Consider the following 5,766-nt stretch of genomic DNA (forward strand, 5'->3'; position numbering starts at 1 on the left):
TAACAAATGAACGACTCTTGAGAATGATCAATCCTTTGATCCCTTAGCGGTCACCTAGTCATAACCAAATATGAGATTCCATCAATAAAATCAATCAATAAAAGGTTCTCAGACCAAGACCTAGCCTCCGGAACATCAAATCCCACTAAATCGGGTAGTAGGAACGATCCCGAGGCCTAAGGTTTGGATTCCCATGATGAAAACACACTTCTAGCCAAAAATGCCACTAAGGGCTGCGGCCAGCCTTCCCCCATGCTGCGGTCTGCCTCCCCAAATAGAGGCGCTCACACTCCAGCCATCAACACGCATCGTGGCCAGCTCTCCCCCATGTTGCGACCTTATGGCCTTTCAACTCCACCCTGCATCTTCATCAAGCTTGGGTTGCAGCACTCTAGAACAGAGTCGCGACCCCACCTAAAACCCAGCCAAAAACCCTTGTTTTTCCTCTTCTAACTCAATCCAAAAACCTACTTAAACACTTCCAATTCCACAAAGCAAAGTTCCCAACTATGGCCACAATTTGTCCATCATATAACCAACAAAACCTAAGCCTTAAACCATCAAAACCTCATCGAATTCCCATTCCTATGAACAAAACTCCAACCTCAAAACTATCACAAAAAACAGAGCAAGGAACCAAAAAATTGAACTAAAACCTTACCTTAAACTCGAATTGAATCCTCTTCAATGGCTGAACACAAGCCTAAACCCTTAAGCCTCAATTCCCAAGCTTGAACCCTCAGTTTGAGCTTCAAAATTTCAAAGGGAAGGAGAAGGAGATGATCGGGGAGGGAGAGGAAGGAAACACTCTGTTTTCTGCTGCCTAAAGCTTCCTAAAGTGATATATATCCATTGGTCAAATGACCAAAATGCCCCTAGGCTTATCTTCTTTCCTTAACAGCCCCCGGTAAAATAGTCATTTCCCATCTAATCCCACTAATCATAAATAACGCCCTCCAATTCCCATTATTCCCAAATGCTAATAAATCATATCCCATTACCCTTTTATTCCCGGTAATGAACTAATCCTCAAATTACCCCGAGATTTGCCCCGAGCCCCGAAATTAATCCCATTATGACCAAATCGATAACTTGCATTCTGAGATCATCTCATGCCGAAAAGCTCGAACAAATCCACATATACCGTGGTCTTACTCATAAATCACAACATGCATGACAATATACAAATATGCCCTCAACGGGCCAAATTACCAAAATGCCCTTATAATGAAATGTGGACTCACATGCATGCAGTTTTCATCATATAATAATATAATCCACGTAATCATGCATTTAATCATTTAATGGCATAATAAATTAATTATGGCCCTCCCGGCCTCCTAATCAAGGTCCTAAACCTTATTGGGAAATTCAGGGCATTACAACTATCCCCTCCTTACAGAAATTTCGTCCTCGAAATTTATCTAAATTGCCCGGAATATAAATTCCGTACAACTGATTCCAGTCTCACGACTTGTTCCCTCAACCTCACTATTTCTGTATATTACCTTAACTCAAGGTACAGTTTTGTTCCTCAGAACCTTATTTTTTTCTGTTAAGATCTGAACTGGCTACTCCTCATAGGATAACTTAGCCTCAATTTTCAGATTTTCATAACTCAACACATGAGTTTCTTCTAGCCCATGTCCTCAACATGGAAATACAAATACACTGTATACAGCTGACAGTGCCCAAAGATAAGGCCAATCCATAGGCAACCTGACTGATCTTATCCAGGATTCAAGCGGTCATATTACTCTAGGGTTCAACTTTCCCTTATCTGCTCACCCCTTTCCATGGTGACAATTTAAGGAAGATACAATCTTCTACTTGGAACTCCATGTTCCTGCTTTTCAGATTACCATAACTTTTCCATTTACTCTTAGAAGTGAGCATCCAAGCTCTAACATTATCAATAACCCCAATGATCCCCTGAACTACCTCAGGATCCAGATATAACATCTCACCCAATTCATCCAAATGAATGGGCAACTCACATGCTCCTCCTTACAACGTCTCATAAGGTGCCTTTCCAATAATTGTATAACTCTCTCTCTGATTTACCATTAGTCTGAGGATAATGAACTGTACTAAATTCCAACTATATACTCATCGCCTTCCTTAACCCTCCCAAGACCTGGAAGTAATAATAGAGTATTCATTTGATAAGATAGACCTTGAATTCCATGAAGGCGTACTATCTCTCTCACATAGAGATCTGAATACTAATCAGCTATGTTACTTGTCCTTACTGATAAAAATGAACTGACTTTAAATACTGGTCCATAATGACCTAATCCAACTCATACTGGCCCACTATCCTGGGCAGCCCCACCGCGAAACCTATCGCGATGTTTCCTTATTTCCACTATAGAATACTCAAAGACTACAATAGTCTTACTAGTTTCTGAAACATTGTCTTGACCTGCTAACCGGTTAAGAACTTTGTCATATATTCTTTTACGTCCCTCTCCATCCCAGGCCACCAATATAAAGCTTTCAAACTTTGTTACATCCTCATGATGCCTGGATGAAGAGAAAAAGATGTAGTATATATGTAATGCCCCGAATTCTCCGATGTGGTTTAATGGCGGGATTAGTAGGCCGGGAGGGCCCTACTTGTTTAATTAAGCCATTAAATGATATTATGCACGTGTATGTGAATTATATTATAATATGATGTTTAATGCATGCATGTGGGTCCACGTTTTAATTACAGGGGTGTGATGGTAATTTGGCTTGTTGAGGGTATAATTGTATATTTGTATGAATGTCGGTGATATATGTTGAAACCACATTATAATGTGGGTTTGTTCGAGCTATTCGGCTGAGACGATCTTGGAATATTGGTTAGCGGTTTAGTCACAACATGTTTAAGTGCGGGGCTCGGGTTGAGTCTCGGGGTGATTTTAATGATTAGAGTGTTACCGGGAATTAAAGGGTAAGAGGATGTGATTTAATGGTGTTAGAGATTATTGAGAATAGCGGAAATTGGAGAGCGTTAATTATGATTAATGAGATAGGAGGAAAGTACCAATTTTTCCCTTGGGAGCCTTTAGAAATCTTAAATTGACCTAGGGGTAAAATGGACATTTCACCCCTAGGATAGATATAACTAGTGTTGGCTGAAGAAGAGAGCAAAAACAGAGAAAGATTCAAAGTTTCTCCCGTACCTTCTTTTCTTCACCTTTCTCTGTGATTTTTGAACCAATCTTGAGGATTCAAGCTTGGGAAGCAAGCCTTGGAAGTTTGGGAGTGTGATCCTCCATTGAAGAGCATCATAAGATGAGCTTTGGGTAAGTTTCTAACCATAGAATTCTCTGGTTTGCCCTGTTTTGGTTTTGTTTTGCAGCTGAGATTTCTAGGGTGAATTCTTGGTTTTGTTGGGAGTTTTGGCTAGGGTTCCTATGCTTGTGATGTTTGGGATGTGTTAGGATGGTTTTTGGGTTCATTTGGCATCAAGAATGGGATTTGGAAGCTTAGGAATCAGGTTAGAATCGAAGGAGTTGAAGAAAGTCGGTTCAGGGAGGTACTGGTCTGGAGGTAGCGCTATAGCGCCCACCCTAGGGCGCTACAGCGCTCCTCAGGAGGCTTTTTGGCATGTTGGTGGTTTTGAGTATAGCACTGGGGCGCTAGTGGTTGAGCACTGTAGCGCTACCCTGTTCCTTCAAAGTCCCGTTTTGAGTGTTTTTAAGGGTTTTTGACTTGGGGTTTCAATCCTTAAGGCCCGGGATCGAATCTACTCACCGTGTGGGCATGTTTCGAGGTCCTGAGAGTGGTGCTTAGGTTAAGACCCTAATATTGTGAATTCTCATTAATGGAGGTTATAATTGGTTGTGATTAGGTAACTGCTAAGGAACTAAAAGATCGATCGTTCTCAGGGGTCGTCCTTATTATACTTCTCGCTCGAACTTGAGGTAAGAAAACTGCACTCGGTGTATATATGACATGCGTGTTGGATATTGAGGCATGTTGATTGATGAATGTGGACATGGATTGCATATTAAATGCTAGTATATGTTGATTACTTGTATATGTACTGACTAGTAAGGGACACTGACCTAAGAGTCTGAAATGGCATGAGCGTCCTGATTGCAGGGCCGAATGAAGATTAGATCTAATCAATATCAGTGTTGAATGGCTCTAAGCCATTAACACTGGACCAAACCTAAGGTCGATGAACTTATAAGCGCTTGGCTAGTCTGAGACTAGTTATTCAGAGCCAGGGCATATGGCCCCGGTGACTGTTTGTCACATGGCTAGGGAACGCTGTTCCAGGGTTATGACTCTATGGTCATGAGGAAGGTTATGTTGGTGACTACTCACCATGCACCTATCCTGTTTAAACTTATGAAAGGTTCACTTATCAGTTAAGCTCGAGTGACCCTATCGTCACATGGCTATAGGGGGCTGTACCCACTTTTGTGACTTTTGCGACTGTCACCTATTTGTTTGGACTGATGTTCCTGAACGATTATTATGATCATTGTTGATATTACATCATGCTTTATTGTGTTTTCTTGCTGGGTCTTGGCTCATGGGTGCTATGTGGTGCAGGTAAAGGGAAAGAAAAGCTCACCTAGCCTTGAGTGGAGAGCTTAGGTGGTGATGTGTACATATGCGGCTGCTTGACCACCACGGCCAAGGCGTTCTCAGAGGAACTAGGGGGTTTACCCTATTTTTGCCGCTTAGGTCGGCAGAATTGTAAATTTGAAACAGTAATGACCATTTTGTATTGAGAACAACTTGTAAATGTTTTGATTAGCTCTGTAGAGTAGTTTGTAATGGAAAGCATCCATTCCTTTTTATTAGTTTTCTACCTTAACCTGTTAATCACATTTAGAGCACGTTTTTAACCAAAGGACTCGGGTAGTGAATCAAATTTCTGGTTCACCGTAACTGTTCTGGGGTAACCAGGGCGTTACAGTATAAGATTCATCCAGAATCCATCGTTTAATCCCAGTGTCCATCGGATCCCAAATCCGATCCTTATACCACAATAAACTCATACGCGACACTATATAATCCTTAGCTAATCCATCTAAAACATTACCCTCAATTCTCCTATCTGTGGTTCACTTAATTGTTTTCCTTTGATCCTCTTTGAAAGAGTAAACTCAAGTGTAAAGCTGGCCACCTGGCCCACCAGAAACTCTACTCTAGTTCTGGTCATATCCCTCAATTAACATGACGCATAGGAAATCACTTTCCCTTGTCACTGAGGTGTCATAACAACCTACTAATTGGTTATGATCTGTAAGAAGACTCATAAATCTTCCACAAAGTACATGTAATATCATGCCCATCTAAGGAAACTCCTGCCCCTAAGGCATTCCTTGACCTTGGCAAATTTCCAACTGAGAGTATACCATAATACCATTGATCAAGACGATCACAAATCCAATTCAGATAATCTTTGAATACGCTGTTCATCTAATTCATCAAAACATAACTTAGCGTTAACCAATTTCTCTAAACATAATTCAGCACTCCCAATGCCCATAAGTAATATAGAAGGCAGTCTTCAACATATCCTTTTCTCTGATCTCTAGCTGGTACTAACCAGATCAAAGATCCACCTTGGAGAATATCACCTTATCCAATAACTGAGTCCTTTAGTTCTTACAGCTCTGCTGAAGCCTTTCAATACAGTGCCCTAGACCTGATTCCATCCCTAGCACCAATCCAATCACCATTTTATCTCTTTATATGAAAGTAATCCAGAAAAATCCCTGGAAGCACATCCAGAAACTCACAAACTAATCC

The sequence above is a fragment of the Humulus lupulus genome, chromosome 1 (assembly GCF_963169125.1).
Source record: "Humulus lupulus chromosome 1, drHumLupu1.1, whole genome shotgun sequence".
Classification (NCBI taxonomy): domain Eukaryota; kingdom Viridiplantae; phylum Streptophyta; class Magnoliopsida; order Rosales; family Cannabaceae; genus Humulus; species Humulus lupulus.